The sequence below is a fragment of the Trichechus manatus genome, unplaced genomic scaffold (assembly GCF_000243295.1).
Source record: "Trichechus manatus latirostris isolate Lorelei unplaced genomic scaffold, TriManLat1.0 scaffold00012, whole genome shotgun sequence".
Taxonomy (NCBI): Eukaryota; Metazoa; Chordata; class Mammalia; order Sirenia; family Trichechidae; genus Trichechus; species Trichechus manatus.
The window spans coordinates 15,404,554-15,418,513 of record NW_004443948.1 but is presented as its reverse complement, the minus strand read 5'-3'; positions in this window follow the sequence as shown (position 1 = coordinate 15,418,513).

The window sequence follows — 13,960 nt, the reverse complement described above, 5'->3', positions numbered from 1 at the left end:
CTGTGCAGCTATGCACTTGCACCAATCACTTTTTAAACTACTGATTTGGGAAGAAACAGAAATAAGAGTTTGTTTAGAAAGTAATAGAAAATGGTGCAGAAAGCAATGTTGAGCACCTAATGATTGTGAAGAACTATCAGACCTATCAGAACAATCCACTCTGATTTAAAAGTGCCAGTTATGGTAGATTGAAATTTGGTAGTCATAATTTATCATCCCTATGATTATTTCCTTCACTAAATGTTCATCAATAAGTTTAGAAAAAAATACTGTTTAAACGGTGAAATCACTTTGGTTAGTGCAGGGCTAGCTACCAGCATATGGCTATTGATGATACTCTTCCTCTTTGGGCACAAGGAGTAGTACTGTTTCACTTTTCATCCTTGATTTTGAAGATGCAAAAACCACACATTTATTATGTTGCGGTTGACACTAAGCTTTATCTTTGTGTGGCTATTGGGAGGGGTAGGAAGAAGGGATAAATAATAATTGAGAAGTAGAGAAAAAGGAAATTGGAAACAAGAATCAAATTTGAAGAAATAGTATGATGAAATAATTGTGAATTATTTTTGATAATATGATCAATGATCATTTTCTAGATTGTGACTACCTTCAACCATCTGCTGCTTAAATAAATTAATAAACAAACAGACTACAACTGTTAATGAAATCATCTGCTCTTTCCTCAGTGAGGAGCTCTGTCTTCCTTGGCTACACTGGCTACCAACAAGTTCTCGGTACTATGTATCTTATGGTCCTTAAAGATGGTTCAGTATTTTTCATCACAGAATATCTGAACATCTCATTTTAAAGTGTTACCCGTATGTCATGCATAAAAGAAAGACATAAAAGAAAAAAACAAAACAAAACTATTTTCTGCCCAATGAATGTAAATAAAATATCTACATCTGATACACTTACAGATTTGTAGGTGCCCTCTGGGTGTCATGATAGTAAGTCACAGGAACAGAAATTCCATTGTGAAAAGCACTGATGAAGAAACTGTAATAAACTAGATAGAGATAATGACTCATTTGCATGTGAACACAATCATTCTTCACTGACATCAGTGTAATCTCATTAAAACACAGCTTTGCCCATATCTCTGTATGATCAACTGCCCTTGATGACTTCCTTTTGCTAACAAGGACAACTCCATGTTCTTCAGCATGACACATGCGGCCTTTCACAATCTGACCTTTTTCAAACATTCTATTTCCTATCGTGCTGTACCCAAGTGGCACCTCCGTTCCAGCTACACTGGATTACAAGTTATTCAAGTATATCCTCCACTTTCTTGCCTTTGGATCTTAATTTATGCTATTTCTTCAGTTCTCTGGAAAGCAAAACCGTATCTCAGTCATTCAAGTCCTACCTCAAATTTCATTTCCCCCATGAAGGCTTCCCAAACTGCTTCATTTTTCTATCCCTAGTCCCATCATACTTTGTACCTCTACTATGCATTTAATACAATATCTTTGGTTTATAATTATTTTATACGTGTCTCTTCTCCTCATATTGTCAAAGATGGTATTACGGTATTTTACAAACCACAGTTAAAATACACTAGCTATCTGAAAACAGTTAAGCATGAAATGTTATTTGTTTTACAGAGGGTTTTACAATATGGGGCATTCAGTTCTGTTCAAGGAGGTATGATCAAGAATGAATGAATGAATGAGGAATCAATGTAGACTGAATATGTCGATTCTTTAAATATTATATGAAAATAAGGATTTGGCTGATCTATTTTAATATTTTCATACTCTTAGTCAAGAACATCCTAGTAAAAGTTATAATATTAAGGTTTACAAACTTTTTCTTTAAAAGAAGAATGTGAATTTCAAATTTGAGTCTTTGGTGTCAGGAAAATATTAATATCAGTGTTAACAAATAATTTAATAATGTAGATTGTTTACTCTGGAAGAAATCTTGGGTTACATATTTATATGACTTTTACTGATTGGTAAATTAACAAAATAATTGCAAATCAACATAAATCAAAAATCTCTGTACACTGCATAAATTAAATAGATTTAAGTGTTTTATATCAGAGGAGATTTATTTTTATGGAAATAGAATTCTTTTGCAAGTTTCATGGAGATAATAAGTTTTAAATTTTCTAGAAAATCTAAATACAAATAGCACAATTAGTTTGAGGTTATTTATAAGATTGGATTAGATTTGTTATTTTTAAATATTATCTGTCTTAGTCATCTAGTGCTGCTCTAAAAGAAATACCACAAGTGGATGGTTTTAACGAAGAGAAGTTTATTTCCTCACAGTCAAAGTAGGCTAAAAGTCCAAATTCAGGGTGTCAGCTCCAGGGGAAGGCTTTCTCTCTCTTTGGCTCTGGAGGAAGGTCCTCGTTGTCATCAGTCTTCCCCTGGACTAGGAGCTTCTCTGCGCAAGAACCTCGGGTCCAAAGGACACGCTCGGCTCCCGGTGCTTCTTTCTTGGTGGTATGAGGTTCCCCCATTCTCTGCTTGCTTGTCTTTCATTTTATCTCTTATAAGAGATAAAAGGTGGTGCAGGCGACACCCCAGAGAAATTCCCTTTACATTGGATCAGGGATGTGACCTGGGTTAAGGTGGTGTTACAATGCCACCCTAATCCTCTTTAATGGAAAATTACAATCACAAAATGGAGGACATCCACACAACACTGGGGATCACAGCCTAGCCAAGCTGATACACACATTTTTGGGGACACAATTCAATCCATAACATTATCTTAGCCACATAATCCTTGATGCTTTATGTAATCACTAAATATGAACTTACAAGAGTTTTTAATCAAGAAAACATTTATTGGTAAAATAAGTTACTACTGTTTTTCAAAGAGACTAATGTTTGGAGAACAGAAAATGTTAAATGATAATACTTGCAGAAACTTGAAGACAGAAGTTCCTTTTACAGAAAATGCATATTCATTCTTTTAGAATGAAGTCTTCTTTAGATCCTGCCATATAAAGATAGCACAGTAGTAATAGTAACACCTAACACTTATAGTGCTTAATGCATACGAGACACTACTCTAAGAGCTCTGTACATATTAACTTATTTAATCCTCACAAAAACTCTAAGAGAGAGATACTATTATTATCCACATTTTATGAAAGAAAAAAAAGGGGTTACGTACTTAATGTATAAGTAATTCACCATGGTCACATACCCAGGATGTGGTAGAATCCAAATCCTAGACTGAGTTTAGAATCCATTCCCTTGACCTTTCTTCTCAGAGGAGGGCAAATCTCTAAGTGCTCTCCCTCATCGAAATCCATAAGTTGTGCCACATATATGTTTCAGTCAGTAGCACACAGCACTCCAGAAGGAGTTATGTACAAAGGGTTGTGTAGTGGACACTCTCTGGGATGTCTTCTTCTGCATAGATATATGTGTGTCTCACTTACCTAGAGTAAAGGGTGGCCTTCAAAATACAAGTCATGTTATTACGTAGCCACTGGAGAGATCCAAAATTCCTATGTATTTTAAAATACTATGTGAATTTCAGTTTATCAAAGTAAGTACACATATGCACACTCTTCTCATTGTTAATATTAGTTCTGATTCTTTTCAAACCTTGAACATGCTATGCAAAAAATGAAAAATTTTAATGTTTCTCTAAATGTGTTAATGTGGCACCAAATTATAATGGAAAGAAATAGGCTTTGGAGTTCATTAGACCTAGATTCAAATCCAAATCCACTGTTAATTATCAGTGTGACCATAGGCAAGTTGCATTCCTTAACTGAGGTTTCCTTATTTGTAAAATAGAGGTTGTATATCTATTTTGGATCTGTTGTGAAAAAAAGATTAAATATATAAACACAATTCCTGGAACAATTTGTAGCTACTCAATAAATTTTATTGTCTTTTTTCCTTTTCTCAACCTTGTGAAAATGGAAATTCAGTTGCTTTACTAATGAAAAAAATCTTTAAAATCATGTTAAAGAATATCAGCTAGATGTATAAAACGTGTATCTCTGCATCAAAAATATTCAGATCACTATTAATCCATTTATTTCAGTACAAATGTAGTAATCCCAGGGTACCCTTGGGATGACATACATTTTCTTATGCAACAAATTGATGAAGCAAATCTGTCTTGCCACTACCACTCCAAGAACTTGATGTTATCATATCCTATAGTTTCCCCAAAACTCTACATCCTGGAAGTTCAATAAAAGCCAAAACATGTCAGTAATTCTTTCCCAAAAGTATTGTGGATATCAACCCTCTCCATGAATTCCTTCTCTTACACAGTTCTGATCTTACTGGCATAGTAAGTGTCTTAGTTATCTAGAACTGCTATAATAGAAATACCACAAGTGGATGGTTTTAACAAACAGAAGTTTATTCTCTTACAGTTGAGGACGCTAGAAATCCAAATTCAGTGTGCCAACTCCAGGGGAAGGCTTTCTCTGTCTGTGGGCTCTAGGGGAAGGTCCTTGTCATCAAACCTCCTCCGGTCTAGGAGCTTCTCAGAGTAGGGATTCCAGGTCCAAAGGATGCATGCCGCTCCTGACTCTTCTTGCTTAGTGGTAATGACGTCTTTCTGTCTCTCTGTTTGCTTCTAATTTTTATATCTCAAAAGATACTGACTCAAGATAGAACCTAATCTTGTAGATTAAGTCCTGCCTCATTAATTTAATAGCCTCTAGTCCTGCATCATTAACATCACAGAGGTAGGATCTACAACACATAAGAAAATCACAGGAAACCCTGGTGGCGTAGTGGTTGGTCTATAGTTCGAATCCACCAGGTGCTCCCTGGAAACTCTATGGGGTGGTTCTACCCTGTCCTATAGGATCACTAGGAGTTGGAATCGACTCAATGGCAATAAGTTTTTTTGGTTTTTAAGAAAATCACAACAGATGACAAAATGGTGGACAAAACCACACAATACTGGGAATCATGGCCTAGTCAAGTTGACGCGATTTTGGAGGGACACAATTCAAACCATAACAGTAAGTGACAAATTACTACCTTGGTCACATTAGCTCTGTCACATGGAGCCAAGTGACTCTTTTCCATAGAATGGATATGAGGAGATGTGAATCTTCAGTTTATCTATTGAGGCCCATATTGAAGTCATACAAATGTTTATATAATGAATTTGTTTTGTTTTGTTTTTACTCTTTCTAATGAGATCAGTATTAGAATGTTACCTTTGTTATTCTTACCACAAAAGTTGCCTTGGAAATAAGAAATAGAAATAAGGAAAGCTTTTCTTTCCAAAAAGGGGATGAGGTTGAAGTGATGGCACCACAGAACGCCTTCTGTTAGAACTGCTGAGTTATAAGTGGTGGACAGCTGTACTTTCTAGAAAGGAAATTCAATCATACTCATTCTGTTTCAAGAGTTGGCAGAGAAATTCTATCTACTCCGATAGAGTGAAGCCAGGGAGAAAGAAAGAGGCAGAGATTCAGTGGATGCCTAGCCTAGACTGGCAGAACTCCTGGGTGGCAGCTTGATCTAGGGTGATAACTGCTTATGAGACCCAATGAACAATAATATGCAGTCCTGGCACTCTAAGCAAGAGGGCACCCTTGGCCAAGCTTTGCACTGAGGAAGGGGTTCATTCTTAATTCAATGGTAGACAGTAGAAATTTCATGTAATATTTGTAGGGAAAATTAAGAGGAATCGGTGGCAAGTAGAACAAGGTAGATCCAGCCTAACGTATGAGGCAATGCTTTTCTAACAATTGCTGCTGTCCATCAATTGAATACACACTTCATGAAGTTACAAGATCCCCATCACAACAATTATTCTACCAAAGCCAAGATAACTGCTGCCATAATACTTTTGTTTGGATTTTAGAATAAATATGTGCCTACGTTTTAAGCCCAATTCTAAGTGCTAGTGTTACAGCTATGAACAAAGTTTAATACTGTCATCATGAAGATGACATTCTAGAGGGAGAATAAGAAAACCAATAAGCACAGAAACACACAGCATAATTTAAGGTAGGGATAATGCTAGAAACAAAAAAAATACTGAGAAAAGGGAAGGAAACAACGGTAGTACCAGTTTTGAGAAGATGTTCTGGGAAGGCCTCTCTGACAAGAAGATATTTGAGCAGAGGCATAAATGAAATGAGTGATGAGTCTTGCAAACATCTCGGGTAAGAACATTCCCAAGAGAAGAAAAGACATGGATAAAGCTCTGAGGTGAAATCATGTTTGATACATTCAAATAACAGCAAGGAGGCCAGGGAAACAGGAGCTTAAGAGAGCAACGGGGAAAGTGCCAAAAACTAAGGTCAGAAGGGTAACCAGGGCCAAATTATGTGAATCCTTGTAAACCATCATACCAACCAAAAACCAAACCCAGTGCCCTTCGAGTTGATTCCTACTCATAGCACCCCTATAGGACAGAGTAGAACTGCCCCATAGGGTTTCCAAGGAGTGGCTGGTGGATTCAAACTGCTGACATTTTGGTTAGCAGCCGATCTCTTAACCACTGTGTCACCAGGGCTCACACCATCATAAGAATTGTGAATTTTAGAACGGAAAGAGCATAGTGTGGGAGGAAGACAGGCTCCATGATTTTAACTTCTCTTTGTATTCTGATTGTAAGACTCCCTCGTTTTCCATCCTCAAACTTTAACCAGTTGCAGTCAAGGCCATTCCAAATTGTGGCTACCCCGAGTGTGTCAGAATAGAACTGCACGCCATAGGGTTTTCACTGGCTGTGATCTTTTGAGGAAACCCTGGTGGCTAGTGGTTAAGAGTTTGGCTAACCAAAGGTTGGTAGTTTGACTCCACCAACCAGGCACTCTTTGAAAACCCTATGGGGCAGTTTTACTCTGTCCTATAGGGTCGCTATGAGTTGGAATCAATTCAGTGGCAATGGGTTTCGTTTTTGATTGGGTAATCTTTTGAAAGTAGATCACTGGGCCTTTCTTTCAAGGAGCCTCTGGGTAGACTCAAACCTCCAACCTTTTGGTTAACAGCCGAGCATGTTAATTGTTTGCACCATCCAGGGATTCTCCTCAAACTGTGTTTTACCTCAAAATGCAGGAACAAACGTCCAAGTTATTATGATACTATTTAAAATGGGAAAACTAGAAAAATTAAATACAGATCAAATATCTGAATATAATTTTATATTTTGTGGAGTGAGTTCCTTTATTATTTAATTTTATCTTACATAGCTCTTACTGACTTTTTGAATTTTTTTCAAATATGTTTTAAAAAAAAAGAGAAATTAGTGTAACAAACTCCCTTGTACCCATCATCCAGCTTAAATGACTATCAAACTGTGACCCCTTGTTTTGTTTGTTCCCCAACACACTTTACTTCCCACCTCAGGTAGTATTCAAACAATTCCCTCACATCCTATCATTTCATCTTTAAAAATTTCAGAATGTAAGAACATTTTAAAACATAACCATAGTATCATTAACACTCCAAAAATATTAACAATCATTCCTTAATGTCATTAAATACTCACCGTTCTAATTTCCCCAAATGTCTCATAAATGTTTTGTTAGAATGTATTTATTTGAATTAGTATTTAACAAGGTTTACTCATTGCATTTGGTTGATAACATCTGTACCTCTGTTTTTATTTATTAGTTACCCTTCCTTTTTTTTAAATTTCAACTTATTTGTTGAGGAAATTGCACCATTTTCCTCTTGTTCCTCACACTGTATGTTTTGCTAGTATAATTTTCATGGTATCAGATAACATGTTCCTCTGTTTCCTGCATTTTCTATAAACAGGAAGTTGCATCTAGAAGTTTGGTTATAATTGATTAAAGATTCTATCCCAGGCTTACAGGGACTCATTTGCAGTTGAGACTCTCCTTCTGTGCTCACATGAACCTTTCCCCATCTCCTTCACCTTAAGAACTGCATAGGATATAACCAGGCCGGAGAATAAACTGATAAAATTCACAGTGTAGAAGAGAATTGCCCTTCAATCAAATGACTCTGCAGGAAAGGCTGAGTAGCTCTGGCTCATCAGTGTGTCAAGATACCCTTCATTATCCCAACCAATATTTATTTGGAAAATTTTTTTTTATAAAAATTGTAGAAAAGAAGGTATCGAACAAATACATTGTTGAAAAGTGTATCATTGGTCTTTTAATCAGAAATTTATTTTCTCACATTTCTGTATGCTAAAAGTCTAAATCAGGGTCTTGGTCATGCCAGCTCCTTCTGTGGGCCTCTCTCCTAGTTTCTGGTGATTGCTGGCAATCCTGGTGTACTTTGCTGCTTATAGATGCATCTGCCTCCATTGTCCATGGCATTTCTCCCCGTATGTGTCTGTCTGTCTGTGTCTGCACTTCCCTTTAGAAGACAACGCTCAGCTCAGAAGGGATTAGGTTTAGGACACACCTTCCTTTGGTATGATCTCATTAACATAAAAGAAAACTTCTATTTCCAAACAGGCTCACATTCACAGGTACAGTGTTTTGGATTTCAACATGTATCTTGGTGGGATAGAAGTCAACCCAAACAACTGTTGTTGAAGCCGTTGGGAGTACCTTTTATCCTTTGTAAGTTTTCTTTCTTTTTCTGTAACCCTACATATGAATCTTCTAGCTGTCAATTTCCTAGAAATTCTTATCACTGACTTAGTATCTACAGCCATCAGATTGACTTAAGACCCTGTTCTTCTTTACAAAGAGAGTATTTTGAAATCTTGAAATTTCTTTCTTTTTCTTTATTAGTAGGTAAACCCAGGGGATAGACAGATGAATATCTGAATGGACGATTAACCTTTTTTTTTTTTTTTAATTTCTTCGGTAGTGTTGGATAGCAATTGCTGACCAATGACAGCACAGATCAGCCTGCGGTTTGAGACACTCACAACTCAGAGATGCAATAATTATTTTGCATAATTTTTCCTAAGAAAAAGATAGAAATATAAGCACCTAAATTGAGCCTTTTCTCCAGCTTCTCATTTTAGTTTTGTTCATTTCTAACTAATTTTAGCCTTGCCCTTCCTCTGTGCTATTCTTCTCTCCCAGACCTTCTGTTCAACAATAATAAACACTTTCAATAGCTAAACTGTGTTCTGTGATATCACCTATTACTAATGGGGGATATTTAAATAAGTAGATTTCCTTAATTTGTGGCTAATTACAGTTCTTTTTTTAACCCAATTTTAAATTTGGTTTATTCATACCTTCAGGTTTTCCCCATTCTGTGGCTTTCTATTATTGCTCAGCAGCCTTTGCGATTCAATGAAGTGTTCAGACACAAAGTGGGGTGGGGGGAGGAATTACACATGCTTTAGTTTAATTTAATTTTGTTCCCATATTCTTGGGGCTGTTTTGGCTTAAGACCTTGATATTTTTATTATTTTATTCCTAAATACACTTGCTTTGTTTCCATGCTATCACCAAAAAGACCATACTTGAATACTGTCTTCAAAACAAAAACTGAGTATTGGGAGTTTATCAATATTATTTTATTTTTATTTCCACCTGGCTGCAAAATATTATTTAATATTTAAAACGGAGCTCAGATATTTAAACTTATCTATCCAAATGTGTACGTATTGTTTTTAATCTGTAATGTGTGCATTTACATATAAAGCCTAGGCTTTTCTTGCCACCTTTATTCACAAACAGTTTAAAATATTTATTATACATCTATTCTGTGTCAGACACCGTGCTGTGTGTTAGGAATACAGTGGTAGACAGGTTTTGTCTCTAATATGGCTGAACTCTATAAAGAGCTAACAACTAAATGGGTAGCCCACTTTCTGTCAAACATTCATTCCTTTTTCTTTTGCAATGAATACAATCTGTTCCAACTGTCACTTGTAGAAAAGGTAAAATGTTTTCAAAGGAACATGTGGTTTCTTGATTATTCACTTATGTTCAATTTCCTCTCAGCTTCACTTAGAGGTTTTATATTGGCCGATGACATGCAGGACTGAGCGCCACAAGGCAAAGAGGAGAGTGAAAAGTCAAAATACCTAACACTGCTACAAGAAAGTAAGATTAGCTAGATGTAGCTTTCACCTTGTTGACCTTGGTTTGTTTGGAGTTTTTCCTGCAACATGTTTGAAACTTTAACAGGATTACAACACTCAGAGTAATAATTTCATTCTATGCAATTGAGGTAAAATGAGGAGTGGATATTTTGTATTCCTGACTTGACCTGATAAATGTATGCTTCATGATAGGAAAATCTAACTGTAACTCTATGAGCAACAGAGAGCTGTCAGAAGACTCCCTCTCCACTCTACCAGATGTCCCAAAAGTACCCCGTCATTCCATTTTATATCCCTGGCCATACTCACCGTTTCCTCATATTAAGAATGAATCTACATGGGAACAGAGAATGAGTAACTTTCCTTGTATGACCTTCTCACAGCTTTCAGAAGCTTCCACAAAAGTTGCATTAGCCACTCGGAAGTTCAAAATGTGACCCAAAACACATTCTCATACTCGGTAGCAGATTTCCTTTCATTATTGGAAAGGAAGTAGCAATTAAGTATTATGATGTATTACAACATTTTCTCCCTGTCTCAGGTGACTGAACTTGTTTCCCGTTCCACTACACACTTCCTTTCTTTTTCCACCCTTTCTCTTAACCATTTCCAATGAAATAAATGCCCGGGGAATCATAAAATTATAGACAATTACAACTAGAAGACCAGAGATAACAGCTATTCAATTCCTTCATTTTAGAAATGGAATCAAGACTGAATTTTCCATAATTTGACAAGTATTGTGTCCTAAACATAGTATTCATGGGAAACATAAGTGTTGCTAGAAGGAGAGCTTCCCTGGCAGAATGATATTCTGGAACGATCTGCAAGTCCCTCCAGGCAATTAGCCAACAGGCTTTGCGCTTAATCTTCAAGTCAACTTCAAGTTTTCTCTCCTTACTTTAAAAGAGAATGTTGTTATAAAGGGATAGTGAGCTTTTTTGTTCTCTTTTGTTTGTTTTTTACAAGGTGGGAGAAACAGATGAGAAATATAGGATCATATACTCTCTTTTCAGTAAGATCATATGCTTAACTTTTGAAGGCAGTATTAACAAGGAAGTAGATATACGTACACGAAATTATAAACATAGTCATAAATCATGTATCTTTCTTCGATTTATCTGTAACTAAATATTCACAAAGTGAGACTGCCGAGTTCAGTGTTTATCTCTACTGAGGGACATGAATCCAGGTGATTATTAAGTGTTTTTACTGTGTATGTACATGTGAGTAAGAATATATAATGCATTTGCCCGTTAGGTGAATTGCACCCCATTCTAACAATATAGTTGTGTATTTAGAAGGGAAAAAGAAAAAAAAAAAAAAAAAAAAAACAAGATTAACAGTAGCTAAAGGGAAGAATGAAAAGTAAAGGGATGACATTTTGTTAAGGGCTTTCTATTAGCCAGGCACGGAACCAGTGGCTTTACCTAGAATATCTCAATTAATCTTCACAACAACATTAACAGGTTGACAGATCTATCTTTATTGTACAGATGAAAAAAGTTGAGGCCAGAAATCCAAGAATCTAGACAAGGGGTTATCAAACTATGACCTGTGACTAAATCTGACCCACCACCTATTTTTGTAAATAATGTTTTATTGGAACACAGCTACATTCGTTATATATTGTCTATGGCTGTTTTCATGCTATAACAGGGATATATACTTGCAACAGAGACAGTACGACCTGTAAAATGGAAAATATTTACTACTGACTCTTTACAGAAAATGTATTCTGACCCTTGAGACATTTGCAAACGTATAAATTGTGATCTGATAGTTTCAGGAATGAATTAAAATGTAGGATGCCAATCCTTCCCAAAATCCTTGGATGCAGCTAAGCAAAGCAAGGTGCAGGATTAAAGGTGGATAAATACACTATAGTGAAGAGACAACCTTAATAGACCAGCCTGATATCTCAAAAGAAACAGGTGCCATGGTACCTATTGCCATCAAGTTGCTTGCGAGTCATAGAGACCCTACCGTACAGGTTAGAACTGCCCCCTAGGGTTTACAAGACTGTAAATCTTTATGGTAGCAGACTATCACATCTTTCTCCCATGGATTGGCTGGTGAGTTCAAACCTGTAACCTTCCAGTTAACAGCCGAGCGCTTAGCCACTGTGCCACCAGGGCAGCTGCCATGGTAGCCTATATAAAAGTGCCAAATATCCCAGATTTCACCTCTCTCATCTTCATGTATCAGAGGATTTGCATATTAAGACATTAGAAACTGTCAAAATGACAGACACGAAGTTTATCCCTTTGCCAGAAAAGCTGGAGGACAGAAACAAAAATAGAAAGGGAAGTGAATTGCAAAATATGTGTTTCCATTTCAGACTCTTGTTTTTTTTTTTTCCTTTAAAGTTTCTGATTTAGGGTTTAAGAACCTTTGATCTGGATCAGTCTTTCCCTGACCCCAGTGTTCTGATGCATCCATGCCCTTGACAAGATCAATGTAACTTGAAGGGAGGGATAGAATGGGTAAATGTATACCCCCAAAATAAGCAGGTCAGCTGCAAAGTGTAAGAACAGATGCAGAGCACTCTAGCACTAATTTAAATAGGGGCCCTTTGTTCTCATGGAGTCCTGGTGGTGCAGTGGTTAAGAGCGTGGCAGCTAACCAAAAGGTCTGCAGTTTGACTCCACCAGCCACTCCTTGGAAATCCTATGGGGCAGTTCTACTCTATCCTATATATAGAGTCACGATGAGTCAGAATCAACTTGATGGCCACAGAATTTTTTGTTCTTAAATATTTTCAATATAAATACATCTCCAGCTCCTCTCCATGTTAGATACCAGGAGGGAAGCTAAAAATGGTTGCTTTCCTTTCTGTAAACATTTGTTCTGAACATCCCTCAATGACCTGCATCATTGATCACCAGCACATCAGGAGAAGTTAGGTTAACGTGACGATGGATAGTATGGAACAGCATAAAGACTAATGGGTTGAGAATCAGGACACTTACATTTGTTGGTTTTTATAGCTGGGAACCCTATGGGGCAGTTCTACTCTGTCCTATGGGGTCACTATGAGTCCGAATCGATTCAACAGCAACGCGTTTGGGTTTTTTGGTATCACTAGGAAGAATCTTAAAAGTCATTTAGTCTAACTTTCCATTTTACTCCAGAAGAAACTCAGGGTCAGACTGACAATGTGACCTAGATGTTAGTCCAGGCTTCTTCCACTCTGGGACGTTGGAGCCTCTAATTCTCCTTGAACCCTGGCTTGTCACATGTGATGGTTAATTATATGTGTCAACTTGGGTAGGCTCTGGTGTCCGGTTGTTTAGTCAAACGCTAGTCTAGAGCTGTTATGAAGTTGCTACATGTGATTAAAACAGTTGGTCATAAATAAAACTGATTATCCTCCATAATGGAGGGGGGCTGGTCTCATTTAATCAGTTGAACATCTTAAGAGTAAAAAGGGAGTTTCGCTAGGGTGTATTCTGACTTGAGATTATAAATAGACATCTTGCCAGGATTCTTCCATTCTTCCCATCACCTGACCTATGGATTTTGAGATATAACACTGCTGTACTCGTCAGCCTGTCCCTTAATCTACAGATTCTGAACTTGCCAGCTTCCTACATTCACATGAGCCAATTCCTTAAAATAATCAATCTCTCTTTCTTTCTCTCAATATATTATATATATATAAGATACATAGACACATATGCGTGTGTGTGTCCCTGGGTGGCCCAAACAGTTAAGCGCAAGTTTACTAACTGAAAAGTTGACAGTTTGAACACACTCACCAGAAGTGCTTCAGAAGAAAAGCCTGGCAATGTATTTCCAAAAGGCCACAGCCATGAAAACTGTACAGAGTGCTGTTCTTTCTACTCTACACACATAAGCTCATCATGAGTCAGAGTTTGCTCCATGGTAACTGGATATATATATATGTGTATATGTATATATGTAGATATATATGTATAGATATATGTGTGTGTATATATATACACATATATATATATATACTCACTGGTTCTGTTTTTCT